General features: G+C 42.8%; 1 long non-coding RNA gene across 1 annotated transcript in view; it reads left to right on the plus strand.

Annotated features, from left to right (window-relative positions):
* Positions 1 to 883: 883 nt before the first annotated feature.
* LOC133474560 (uncharacterized) overlaps positions 884 to 14,614 on the plus strand; it is a 61,285-nt gene continuing 47,554 nt past the window's right edge. Inside the window, exons 1-2 of the long non-coding RNA XR_009787551.1 lie at positions 884 to 1,136; positions 1,866 to 2,052. This is a non-coding gene — a long non-coding RNA (uncharacterized LOC133474560). The remainder of the gene's footprint in view (positions 1,137 to 1,865; positions 2,053 to 14,614) is intronic.

The raw sequence follows: 14,614 nt of genomic DNA on the forward strand, positions 1-14,614 counted from the left end.
GGAAATTTAGAGTCTTCAATTAATGCATGTTTTTGGGATGTGGGAGGAAACCGGAGTGCCCGGAGAAAACCCACGCAGGCACGGGGAGAACATGCAAACTCCACACAGGCGGGGCCGGGGATTGAACCCGGGTCCTCAGAACTGTGAGGCTGACGCTCTAACCAGTCTTCCACCGTGCCGCCTATATTTTTTATATTATATATATTTAAAATTATTATGTTATTGTGGCAGAGCAAAAAAAAAAAATAGATATATATACACATATATATATATATTGTATAGGCACGTTGAGCGACTTGTTAGCACAACTGCGTCACAGTTCTGAGGACCCAACTCTGCCTGTGTGGAATTTGCATGTTCTCTCCGCGCCTATGTGGGTTTTCTCCGGGTACTCCAGTTTCCTCCCACAACCCAAAAACATCCATGGTAGGTTAACTGAATACTCTAAATTCCCCATAGGTGTGAATGTGAGTGCAAATGATTGTTTGTTTATATGTGTGGCCTGCGATTGGCTGGCGACCAGTTCTGGGTGTACCCCGCCTCCAGCCCGAAGATAGCTGGGATAGGCTCCAGCACGCTCGCGACCCTAGTGAGGATAAGCGGTACAGAAAATGGATGGATGGATATATATAAGTAATGTCTTGTTTTAACAGACTTAAGCAGACTTACATTCCACTGCATTTGAGTCTCAAGTGCTGCCTGCAAACTTTAGTTTCAACCAAGGGCAGACTGGCGCACGGGGAGACCGGAGGGATATGCCCGGTGGGCCGGTGGGCAAATGAAACAGAAAGGGGGAGGGGAAAAAAACAAAACAGGGTGCGTACTGCTGCCCAGTTATTTGACTAAGAAAAAAACATTTCGGCAACTCGAAAGCAGACACACGATGGGTTTCATCGTGGTCTCTAAACCAATCAGTGATAGCGAAGAGCAGGGACCCTCCAACTGACTGCGTGTCTGTGTGCGCGCGTATGAAATGCGGGCGCTAGCGTACACGAAGCTACGTTTTCTGACAGCGAGCCGGTAGCTGCAGTTACAGAAAATCGAGCGGCATAAATGGAATTAGTTCCAAAGCCAAAAGCCACCGCGACGATTTGGGAACATTTTGGATTCAAGCCACATGAACGACCAACGAGCCGGTATGTCTTATTTGTATAAAGTCGCAAGAAAGGCAACAAAGCAAATACAAATATGAATAAGGCGCAAGTATGCTCACATTATATATAGTATAGCACTGCTATTGTAAGAGATGCAGCTATTGAACATGTTGACAAAGCAGCTTTTAAAGAAAAAGTAGTACGAGTCTTGACTCAACACAGGTTACTATGAGCCTCTTGTCATGTTGTCATTAATGTTGCTACTTAGCACATTTTCTTAATCAACTGAAAACTTGATTGGCAGTATATTGCCTGTTGAGGCATTAATGACTGCTTATACCGCTGTGACAATATTTAATATTTGTAGTGCAATTTTTGGCAACAGAGTGGCATGGGTGTGTGTTTTGGTTGTCTTCCCCCTCTCTCATTCACACCTGTTCCTGAGAGCATCTTCCCCACCTGTGCCTCGTTTACCTTAATTACCCCTTGCATTTAACCTCGTGTCTCATTCTTACTAGTTGCCAGTTTGTTGTACCGTGTTGTCACGTTCCAGCATTCCGTTTCCATGTCACTGGCTCATAGTAAGCCTAGATGTTGTTCTGATGATTGACCTTGGCTTTTTGCCTCACGTTTTTTTGGATACTGTTGCCTTTTCGGATTGCCTGCCTGTGTACCAACCTCTGCCCGTTTATTAAACCTCTCTTTTTGAAACTGTCCATTTGAATTGGAGTCGTGTATTTTGGGTCCTGTCCTTTGTTCCGTTCATGACAGAACCCACTGGCTAGCGTCACCACAGATGAATCCAGGTTTCATTCAAATGGGCAGGTTCCGTCTCTGCCCTGAGGAACGTCAACGCCGGCTGAGGGAAGGGCGGTCCTTCTACTGCAGGCAGTTGGGTCATTCCGTCAGCCAATGTCACATCAAAGTTGCCGGTGCCGGTAACAAGGGCATGGAAGCGGTGAGTCTAAATATCATTAAGGAAGAACCTACCCAGGTTCTTCCTAAAGTAACACTATGCTCTCCAGATCAAAAGATTCATACATCTGTATTGATTGACTCTGGTTCTGACGCAAATTTACTCAACTCCCTCCTCGTTAGACGTATGCACCTTAGAACCTTTCAAGTAAGACTCTACCGCAACGCTTATGCTGCAGACGGCAGTTTTATGGCCAAGATCACTCATAGCACCCAAACACTCACATTAACATTTCCTGATTCTCACTCTGCACGCATTAGTTTTCATGTTTTTGACGCTATGAATTATGACCTTATTTTAGGGATCCCTTGGTTGAAATTACTTAACCCCCACATTGACTGGTCCTCTTGACATGTTATGGGGCAGCAATTGATTGACGTCACATATGATTGTTTTAGTTACCATTAGCAGATAGATTTATGAGCCATCACGCAAGCAGTAAGTTTCACAGCGAGCAGGCCACGCGCTGTCTGGGCTTCTTGTTCATTAGAACTGAGATACCACAGTTGGATAAAATTGTGCCTTTATAACAAGATGACAAACTTCTGTTCTTCTTTTTTCAAATGTCTTTTGTTTTTGATATGCACAAGAAAAGCAGAGTTTAAACTGAAATTTTTATTTGTGTGAAATTGCCTCACTAGAAATGTTTGTGAACAAGAATGCAGTTTCCTGCTACATGCACAATGTGAATTAAAAAAGGATCTAAAAGCGTAAACCAGTTGGTTGTTCATTAAGTGAAATGTCTAATTTTTTTTCTTGCTTTGCTCTTTAAGCAAGCAAAAAAGATATGCATTTTATCTGAATACAGTGTACTTGATTATTTGATACAAATGTCAGTAGGATACTCTATTTACTAATTGCAGCACTACAGGATGCAAATTATAATTTGTTACAGGTATGTTTAATTTTACTTTAGAAGTAAAGTGAGAAAAGGTAAAAGCATTGTATTTTCATAGAATAACTGAAAACTTACTATCGATCGGTTTTGAAGGGGCCCCTCGCTCTTGACGATCGACTTTGAAGGTGCAAAAATTTTGATCAGTCCTAGTTTTGTGATGAAGGTTCAATGAACTTGTTTATCAAATTTGTTTTGATGAGTATGGATTTCAAAATATATTAAATGTAATATTATCTTGGGCGGCATGGGGCTGACTGGTTACCACATGTGCCTCACATTTCTGAGGACCTGGGTTCAAATCCGGCCTCCCCTGTGTGGAGCTTGCATGTTCTCCTTGTGCCTGCGTGGGTTTTCTCCGGGTACTCCGGTTTGCTCCCACATCCTAAAAACATGCAAGGTTAATTGAAAACTCTAAATTGCCCATAGCTGTGAATGTGTGCGAATGGTTGTTTGTCTATATGTGTGGCCTGCGATTAGCTGGAGACCAGTTCAGGGTGTACCCTACCCTGCTCGGGACTTGCCTGTCTCGACTTGGGACTTGAAGGCAAAGACTTGAGACCTACTTCTGACTTGCAAAGCAATGACTTGATTCAAGCTCTGGTACAAGAACCACCTGCCATGTGCCACTTTTGTTTGGCCTTAATGGTTGTTGAAAATAGCAAACATATACAAACGATAAAGCTGAATGTTTCTTCAAAGAAAACTTTTGTCCTTTGTACAGTTTGTCTTCCTGGAGGAAGGCATTTCTTTTTCTCCAAATATCCCAAAAATAAATAAATAAATACTAATATGCAGTCTGAAGCTTAAAGTCAATTTCCGGAAGCAACGTCATAAAAAGCTGTCCCAAACAAGTGATATACTTAATCCTAGGAGTGCCTCTTAAGTGGTTTATCACAGATTAATGCAATTAACACTCAACAACTCTTACATTCTCTAAGGCTTGATAATTATGTTTTAAAACAAATAACGTGTGTGTGTGTGTGTGTAGCACTTGAGACCTCACAAAAAAAGCCCCAGGGCTGTTGTGATTACCTGTATAATTTTTTCATGAACAGATTTTTTTAATTGGAATCATTTAGAACTAGTGGTGTCGGCACGGTCGCCAACTGGTTAGCACATCAGCCTCACAGTTCTGAGGACTGGGGTTCAAATCCCGGCCCCGCCTGTTTGGAGTTTGCATTTTCTCCCCGTGACTGTGTTTCTGACATCATCACAGTACAGAATCAGCTCTTATCATAGTGCTAAATGTTATAAGGTTGAACACTGACTCAGGAAAGGTGACAGTTCTTGTCTTATTGGATCTCAGTGCGGCTCTTTCATACAAAAGATCATAATGTACTGTTGAACATGTTCGAAACTTGGGAAGGATTCAATGGAACAGTCCAAAAAATGGTTCAGGTCTTACTTGGAGGAAAGGAATTATTTCATGACCACTGGAAGTTTTCAATCTGATCGAACGGCAATGACATATCAGAATCATCTTTATTTTGCCAAGTATGTCCAAAAAACACAAGGAATTTGTCTCCGGTAGTTGGAGCCGCTCTAGTACGACAACAGACAGAGAACACTTTTGAGACATAAAGACATTGACAAAAACAATCACTGAGCAATAAAGGGTTGCTAGTTATCTGGTAATGCCGGTACAATTGTACAAAAAGATGCAAAGTCCTCTAGCATCAGTTTGAGTGAGTAACATAGCAATAGTCCAGTGCAATGACCATTGTGCAAAGGGCGCCGAGACATCAAGGAGTGTATGCAGTTTGAAGTGACTAGTAACATGATAATCTGGGACAATGTTGATTGTGCAAATGTTACTTCTGTCAGTGTGCAAGTGGTGCAGATGCTGGCATGAGTGGCCAGTATTGACCAGGATGTGGAGGGTCCAAGAGGATTTTGCATGCTCTTGTCTTAGTTCTGGCAGCGTGCAAGTCCTTAAGGGTGGGTAGGGGGTCTACCGACAATCTTTTCAGCAGTTTTGATTGTCCGTTGCAGTTGGAGTTTGTCCTTTTTTTGTAGCAGCACCAAATCAGACAGTTGTCCCATATGGGTTCCCTCAAGGGTTAGTTCTTGAATCCCTTTTGTTCACTCTATATACAGTATGCTACCCTTGGTTCAAATTACTCATAACTTTGTTGACTATCATAGCTATGCAGCTGACAGTTTTATCTAGCAGTCTCCTGATGTCTACAGTTCAATTGAGGTGTTGTGTCACTGTCTTAAACAAATAACTGCATGAACCAAAATTCCCTTTAAATTAAACTACAACAAAAGAGCTTTGCTGTTCGTAAATACCTGGAGTCACTCTCTTTAAAAACCACAAACCATGTCCGAAACCTTGATGTGCTGATCGATTCTGACCTGACTTTCAGCAGTCATCAAATCAATCACGAAAGAGCCTTGTACCAACTGGAAAAAATATAGAGAGTTAAGGGTTGCATGTTCCAAACAGACCAGGAGAAGCGCATCCATACTTTTAGCTCCTAATAGACTTGACTAATCTAATGGTCTTCTGACTGGACTCCCCCAAAAGAGCATTAAACAGCTGCATCTCATTCAGAACGCTGCAGCTTGCATTCTGACCAGGACAAAGAAATCTGAGTACACAGTATTACCCCAATTCTAAAGTCTTTGCACTGGCTCCCAGTCAGCTATAGAATAGATGTACGTACGTTCTGCTAGTGGTCTACAAATCATCGAATGGTTTAAGTCCTGAATACATTGAAGAAATGCTAATGGCTTATAAACCCAGTAAGGCTTTGAGATCTACAGACGAATGTCAGATAGTGGAGCCCAGAGTTCAAACCAAACATGGTGAAGCAGCATCTAGCTCTATGCTGCACACAAATTGAATAAGCTGCCAACAGATGTGAAGTCAGCCCCAAGTGTGAATGTTTTTAAGTCCAAACTATTTTTTCCCCTCATGCTTGCAATTGCGCATTTTACAGCATTTTCCTTTAAAAAATAAAAATAAATAAATAAATCTTTCTTGCACTGTACATTATTTTAGTAAGCTGTATTTTATTTTCTGTACTGTTTTTAGATTCATTTTCTTTTAAAATTTTAATCATGTAAAGCAATGTGCTTTACATGATGTGAGTTACCTTGTGTATGGAATGCGCTATATCAATAAACTTGCCTTGTCGTGTTTTTCATTAATTTGTATATTTATGTAGTATTTTTTGATTAGTTTTCTATTTTTAATTGTAATTTGTTCATTTTGTAATACTTTTGTTGTGATATTTTTGTAATATTGTGAAATGTTTTTTGTCGTCTATATATATATTTTTTATTTCGCTGCGTCTCCGAGATAAAGATGCCTGCAAGAGAGCCTTGAAGGGAGGGCATATCGACCCGACAGATTGGGATGACGCTGCTGCTGACCACAACAGATGGAGAGCCATTGTCAGAGTCGAGGTTAAAAAAGGAGGAGGAATGGAGAGAAGAGCAATGGACGATGAAACCTGAGCGAAACCCACAAAGAGCCACTGTAGAAGCCACAAGACTGAATGAACTCAAAGGTTTCCCTTGCAACTACTGCAACAAGACCTGCAGATCTCAGATAGGACTCTGTAGTCGCCAAAACAAGCTAGCATGACTTGTACCGGTGCAGAAATCCATTCTCTCAAGGCAGAAGGATACCAACAAGTATTGTAGTGCTTTTGTTGTGTGTAAGATGGCTCTGGTGGTGGGGAGGAAAATTAGGAAGACAAAGGCAGAGAAGAGAACCATGTGGTGGAAGCTGAGACAGGATGAGTGTTGTGCAGCTTTTCGGGAAGAGGTGATACAGGCTCTCGGTGGACGCGAGGAGCTTCCAGAAGACTGGACCACTGCAGCCAAGGTGATCAGAGAAGCAGGCAGGAGAGTACTTGGTGTATCTTCTGGCAGGAAAGGAGAGAAGGAGACTTGGTGGTGGAACCTCACAGTACAGGAAAGTGATTAAGGATAGAGATGGAAATATGTTGACTGGTGCCAGCAGTGTGCTAGCTAGATGGAAGGAATACTTCGAGGAGTTGATGAATGAGGAAAATGATAGAGGAGGGAGAGTAGAAGAGGCAAGTGTGGTGGACCAGGAAGTGGCAATGATTAGTAAAGGGGAAGTTAGAAAGGCATTAAAGAGAATGAAAAATGGAAAGGCAGTTGGTCCTGATGACATTCCTGTGGCGGTATGGAAGCATCTAGAAGAGGTGGCTGTGGAGTTTTTGACCAGCTTGTTCAATAGAATTCTAGTGCGTGAGAAGATGCCTGAGGAATGGAGGGAAAGTGTACTGGTGCCCATTTTTAAGAACAAAGGTGATGTGCAGAGCTGTGGCAACTATAGAGGAATAAAGTTGATGAGCCACACAATTAAGTTATGGGAAAGAGTTGTGGTGGCTAGACTCAGGACAGAAGTGTGTATTTGCGAGCAACAGTATGGTTTCATGCCTAGAAAGAGTACCACAGATTCATTATTTGCCTTGAGGATGTTGATGGAAAAGTACAGAGAAGGTCAGAAGGAGCTACATTGTGTCTTTGTGGATCTAGATAAAGCCTATGACAGAGTACCCAGAGAGGAACTGTGGTACTGCATGCGGAAGTTTGGAGTGGCAGAGAAGTATGTTAGAATAATACAGGACATGTACGAGGGCAGCAGAACAGCAGTGAGGTGTGCTGTTGGTGTGACAGAAGAATTTAAGGTGGACGTGGGACTGCATCAGGGATCAGCCCTGAGCCCCTTCCTTTTTGCAGTGGTGATGGATAGGCTGACAGATGAGGTTAGACTGGAATCCCCGTGGACCATGATGTTTGCAGATGACATTGTGATCTGCAGTGAAAGCAGGGAGCAGCTGGAGGAACAGTTAGAAAGATGGAGGCATGCACTGGAAAGAAGAAGAATGAAGATTAGCTGAAGTAAAACAGAATATATGTGCATGAATGAGAGGGGTGGTGGGGGAAGAATGAGGCTACAGGGAGAAGAGATAGCAAGGGTAGAGGACTTTAAATACTTGGGGTCAACCGTCCAGAGCAATGGTGAGTGTGGTCAGGAAGTGAAGAAACGGGTCCAAGCAGGTTGGAACGGGTGGAGGAAGGTGTCAGGTGTGTTATGTGACAGAAGAGTCTCTGCTAGGATGAAGGGCAAAGTTTATAAAATAGTGGTGAGGCCAGCCATGATGTATGGATTAGCGACCGTGGCACTGAAGAGACAACAGGAAGCAGAGCTGGAGGTGGCGGAAATGAAGTTGTTGAGGTTCGCTCTTGGAGTGACCAGGTTGGATAAAATTAGAAATGAGCTCATCAGAGGGACAGCCAAGGTTCGATGTTTTGGAGACAAAGAGAGAGCAGACTTCAATGGTTTGGACACGTCCAGAGGAGAAATAGTGAGTATTTTGGTAGAAGGATGATGAGGATGGAGCTGCCAGGCAAGAGAGCTAGAGGAAGACCAAAGAGAAGGTTGATGGATGTCGTGAGGGAAGACATGATGGCAGTTGGTGTTCGAGAGGAGGATGCAGGAGATAGGCTTACATGGAAAAGGATGACTCGCTGTGGCGACCCCTAACGGGAAAAGCCGAAAGGAAAAGAAGAAGAAGAAGATTGTAGTGCTTTTGTTGTGATCTTTTTTGTCAAAATGTTTTATTTTTATGTAATACTTTATTTTTTGTTTTTTTTTGGTTGTATTTTTGTATTTATTATTCAAATATTTGTCTCCAATTTCTATTTTCTTTTGAACAGGTTGCATTGTTTTCAACTTTTTTTTTTTGCACTATAAAGCAGCGCGATTGGTCCATTTCGAGGTCATGTGATGTGACCATGCGTGCGCTTAAGTGATCTGGCATAAAAGTCGTAACGGAGCATATTTCTTCCCTGGGCCGTCTAAGTCTAAAAATAAAAGCACTCAATGCACCACATGGAGTCGTTTTGGATAGAAGTGTCTGCTAAATAGCATTTAGCATATTGTATAGCTGCCATTAGCGCCTTGCGTGCCATCTATCTGTCCGTTGAGCGCCATTTAGGCCGTAAGTCGTCAGGCTGGATGACGTCTGGACACTTAGCAGTTCGTTAGCTGGGGCAAGGGTGAAACGGCTGCGAAGGGGACAGGGCGAGCTTCACTCTAGTAGCTTCATGCTTCACTCCCTTTACTTTTCAGCTTGATGGGAAAGTTCAAAATCCAACAAAAATCAAGGAGAGGAACGGTCTCAGGTATTTACTACACCACAAAGAGGCACATTTTAACCAACGAGACTGATGATCTGGTGCAACAAAGTGGACACTATGGAGCACAAGATTTTTTTGTATTTTTGACAGACAGTGGGTACGGAAAGTATTCAGACCCCCTTAAAGTTATATTGCAGCCATTTGCTGAAATAATTTCATTTTTTTCCTAATTAATGTACACACACCACCCAATATTGACAGAAAAAAACAGAATTGTTGACATTTTAGAAGATTTATTTAAAAAAAAAAAAACTGAAAGATCACACATCCATAAGTATTCAGACCCTTTGCTGTGACACTCATACATTTAACTCTGGTGCTGTCCATATCTTGTGATCATCCTTGAGATGGTTCTACACCTTCATTGGAGTCCAGCTGTGTTTGATTATACCGATTGGACTTGATTAGGAAAGCCACACACCTGTCTATATAAGACCTTACGACTCACAGTGCATGTCAGAGCAAATGAGAATCATGAAGTCAAATGAACTGCCTGAAGTGTTCAGAGACAATTTTGGCAAGGCTCAGATCTGGCCCAGGTTACAAAAAAAATTCTACTGCACTTAAGGTTCCTAAGAGCAAAGTGGCTGTCATAATCCTTAAATAGAAGAGGTTTGGAACGACCAGAACCCTTCCTAGAGCTGGCCGTCAGCCAAACTGAGCAATCGGGGAGAAGCACCTTGGTGAGAGGGGTAAAGAAGAACCCAAAGATCACTGTGGCTGAGCTCCAGAGATTTAGTCGGGAGATGGGAGAAAGTTTTGGAAAGTCAACCGTCACTGCAGCCCTCCACCAGTCGGGGCTTTATGGCAGAGTGGCCCGACGGAAGCCTCTCCTCAGCGCAAGACACATGAAAGTCTGCATTGAGTTTGCTAAAAAACACCTGAAGGACTCCAAGATGGTGAGAAATAAGATTCTCTGGTCTGATGAGACCAAGATAGAACGTTTTGGCCTTAATTCTACGCGGCATGTGTGGAGAAAACCAGGCACTGCTCATCACCTGTCCAATACAGTCCCAACAGTGAAGCATGGTGGTGGCAGCATTATGCTGTGGGGGTGTTTTTCAGCTGCAGGGACAGGGAGACTGGCTGCAATCAAAGAAAAGATGAATGTGGCCAAGTACAGGGATATTCTGGACGAGGACCTTCTTGAGAATGCTCAGGACCTCAGACTGGGCCGAAGGTTCACCTGACACACAATGACCGTAAGCACACAGCTAAAATATCGAAGGAGTGGCTTCAGCACAACTCCGTGACTGTTCTTGAAAGGCCCAGCCAGAACCCTGACTTAATCCCAATTGAGCATCTCTGGAGAGACCTGAAAATGGCTGCCCACCAACGTTCACCATCCAACCTGACAGAACTGGAGAGGATCCCAAAATCCAGGTGGAAAAAACTTGTTGCATAATTCCCAAAAAGACTCATGGTTTTATTAGCTCAAAAGGGTGCTTCTACAAAATACTGAGCAAAGGGTCTGAATACTTATGGCTGTGTGATGTTTCATTTTTTTATTTTTTAATAAATCTGCAAAAATTCCAACAATTACGATTTTTCTGTCAATATGGGATGCTGTGTGTACATTATTGAAGGAAAAAAAATAATTTAAATGATTTTATCAAATGTATGCAATATAACAGAACATTTTAAAGGGGTCTCAATACTTTCCGTACTCACTGTATTTGTTTGCAATATTTTTATACTTTAGTATTTTTGCTATATTTTCAAATGTTTTGTTGCAATATTTTTTTGTAGTTTTTATAATATACATGCATAAAGAACTTTTTATCATATTTTCAGCCATCCATCCATCGATGATCTTCCGCTTATCCGAGGTCGGGTCGCGGAGGCAGTAACTTTACCAGGGAAGCCAAGACTTCCCTCTCCCCAGCCACTTCATCCAGGTCTTCGTGGGCGGGACTCTGAGGCATTCCCAGGCCTACCGGGAGACATAGTCTCTCCAGTGTGTCCTGGGTCGTCCCCGGGGTCTCCTCCCGGTGGGACATGCCTGTAACACCTTACCAGGGAAGCATCTCGGAGGCATCCTAATCAGATGCCCGAGCCACCTGGCTCCTCTCAATGCGGAGGAGCACTGGCTCGACTCCCCCACCTGGATGACTGAGCTTCTCCCCCGATCTCTCAGGGCGAGCCCGGACACTCTGCATTTCGGCCACTTGTATCCAGGATCGTGTTCTTTCGGTCACAAACCGCAGCTCGTGACCATAGGTGAGGGTAGGAACGTAGATTGGCCAGTAAATTGAGAGCTCCGCATTTCGGCTAAGCTCCTTCTTCACCACAAGGGATTGATACAAAGTCTGCATCACTGCAGACGCTGCACCGATCTGTCTGTTGATCTCCGGTTCCATTCTTCCCTCACTCGTGAACAAGACCCCAAGATACTTGAACTCCTACACTTGGGGCAGGATCTCATCCCCAACCTGGAGAGGGCATGCCACCCTTTTTCGACTGAGGACCATGGTCTCAGATTTGGAGGTGCTGGTCTTCATCCCAACCGCTTCACACTCGGCTGCAAATCGCTCCAGTGAGAGTTGGAGATCACAGCTTGATGAAACCAACGGAACCCCTCCTAAGACACTGGATGGTGGACCAGAATTTCCTCGAAGCCCGAGTTTTTGCCTCAGCGACCACCAAAGCTTCGTTCCCCTTGGCCCACCGGTACAAATCAGCTGCCTCAGGAGTCCCACAGGCCAACAATGCCCAATAGGACTCCTTCTTCAGCTTGACTGCATCCCTCACCGCTAGTGTCCACCAACGGGTTCGGGGTTTCCGCCACGACAGGCACCGACCACCTTTGGGCCACAGCTCCAGTCGGCCACCTCAGCAATGGAAGTGCGGAACATGATCCACTTGGATTCAATGTCTCCCGTCTTCCCCAGGACGTGGGTGAAGTTCTGCCGGAGGTGGGAGTTGAAACTCCTTCTGACAGGGGATTCTGACAGATTCTCCCAATCACACCCTTCCAGACCTCACCAGTGCTCGACACCTCTCACCGTGGGCAACTCCAGAGTGGGAGAGAGTCTAACCCCTCTCGAGAGAATACTGTAGGTACCAGAGCACGAGCTGTGGAGGTGAGACCGACTGTCTAGTCGGAACTTCTCTACCTCACACACCAGCTCCTTCCTGCCAGAGAGGTGACATTCCACGTCCCTAGAGCCAGCTTCTCTAGCCGGGGATTGGATCACCAAGGTCCCCGCCTTCGGCCACCGCCCAGCTCACACTGCACCCGAGCCCTATGGCCCCTCCCACAAGTGGGGAGCCCATGAGAAGGGGGATCACTGGGACACAAAAACCCCTCCACTATGATAAGCTCAGGCAGGGATCATATTTTCATATTTTGTTTTCTTTGTATATATATATATGTATATATATATATGTATATATATATTTGACCATTTTTGGAATATTACTGCTTTTTCGAGTATTTTGGACGGTGAGAGCACGGTGGACGACTGGTTAGCACATCTGCCTCACCATTCTGAGGACCTGGGTTCAAATCCAGCCTCATCTGTGTGGAGTTTGCATTCTCCCCAAGCCTGCGTGGGTTTTCTCCGGGGTACTTTTCCCCCCCCCCCAAATTATTTTTTTTTATGGTAGGTTAATTGAAGACTAGAATGGTTGTTCGTTTGTTTATATGTGCCCTGCGATTGGCTGGCTAACAGTTCAGGGTGTATGCCGCCTCTGGCCCAGAGTCAGCTGGGATAGGCTCCAGTACTTTCCTATATTTTTGGTGTTTTGTATTTTTCCACAATTTTTTTGTAATATTTTTTTTTTGCAGGGTATTTTGTTTTATTTTCCACATATTTTTGTCATATTTTGTATATTTTCCAATGTTTCAGTATTTTTACAAATATACTGTACATGTCATTTTAAAAAAAAAAAAATTCCATGTGGTATTTTTGTTGCATTTCCAAATATTTTTTTCATAGTAATTTCCATTCACCTTCCATCCATCCATTTTCAATACCACTTATCCTGTTCAGGGTCGTGGGGTGCTGGAACCTATCCCAGGTGACTTCAGGCCAAAGGCTGAGAACACCCTGGTTACCAGTCAGTCGCAGGAGACATATAGACACGCACTCACATTCACACCGTTACTGAGTGGGAACTGAACCCACGCTGATTGCACTGAAGTGAGGCAAATGCACCACTACACCATCAGTGACATAATAGTAATTTTGTATTGTTAAAATATTTTTTTCCTATTGTTTTTAATATTTTTGTACTATTTTCCTACAATTGTAGTATACAGTGGAACCTCAATAGAATGGACTAATAGTGGTGGGGGGGTCGTTTGATATAGCCAATTGTCCAGATTGAAGCACTTTTTTTTTTTTGAGGCCATATGGACCCATATTACTGTACAGCACAAAATTATTGTTTTGTGGGCTTTTTCTTGGTCTAAAACACCCAGTACAGTACTAAATTAATGTAAATAAATACTTTAAAAAAACTGTTGTAAAAAATGTAAAAAAAAAATGTTTGAAAGTGTCACATTTTATCCAAACCTACCACACCGGTGTGCTTGGTCATGGTGACATTGTTGACGTGGAGTACTTATCACAGGCGAGTCGCGTTCATGAGCTGCAAGGAATTAGTGTGCTTCCTAGTTACAAATCTGTTGCCAAAGGCCAACAGCTTGCAAAAAAACTGTTACTGTAACAAAAATAGCATGTTACAGATTTCAAAGATTTGTGTTTTGTACTCCTCAGAGTTAACGCCACAGCCATGCCACTCTATATACATCAATGTGCCACATTCAACATGACCGGCACATAGGCACGTCTTTTGGAATTGGATCTAGTAATACTGTATATCTGTGACCTGGAAATACGTCAGTCCACTTCTCTGCCTGCATTGCGCCACAGCGCCAGTAAACAACAGCGGCCAATTCTGGAACTAACAGAGTTGGTCAACGGCATTTTAAGTGACAAATGGAAACTATTTAAGGACACATTGTTCAGTCCTGACAGTGCGTTTTATCCGATGTCTGTTATATTGGGGTCCGTTTTATCGAGGTTCCACTATATTTATATTTTGTCGCAATATTTTTGTTGTAATATTATTACATTTTCAGATAGAAAATGCAGTAATATGTTTTTAAAATAAAAGATATTTGAAAACTACAATTTATCAGAGGAAAAGCTACACACATATAGAGAAAAATATATAATATTTTACATACAATATAGATGTACAGGCATTAAACAAAAAATACACAACTATTGGAAGACAGAAAAAAAATACAATGATAAGGAAAACATTCTTTTTAAAATTGCCGCTGATGTAGCAAAAGAAACTATTCAACTTAGACCTAAAAAGTTTGAATAAATCTTTTTTTTGTTTGTTTGTTTTTTCTAAGATGTTGACATGCCACTTTTTCCTGTTATTATAATCACTTTTTTCATGTATTATTTAATCATGATTGTGGCTTTTGAAGATGTA

This window comes from Phyllopteryx taeniolatus, chromosome 3 (assembly GCF_024500385.1).
Source record: "Phyllopteryx taeniolatus isolate TA_2022b chromosome 3, UOR_Ptae_1.2, whole genome shotgun sequence".
NCBI classification, from domain to species: Eukaryota; Metazoa; Chordata; class Actinopteri; order Syngnathiformes; family Syngnathidae; genus Phyllopteryx; species Phyllopteryx taeniolatus.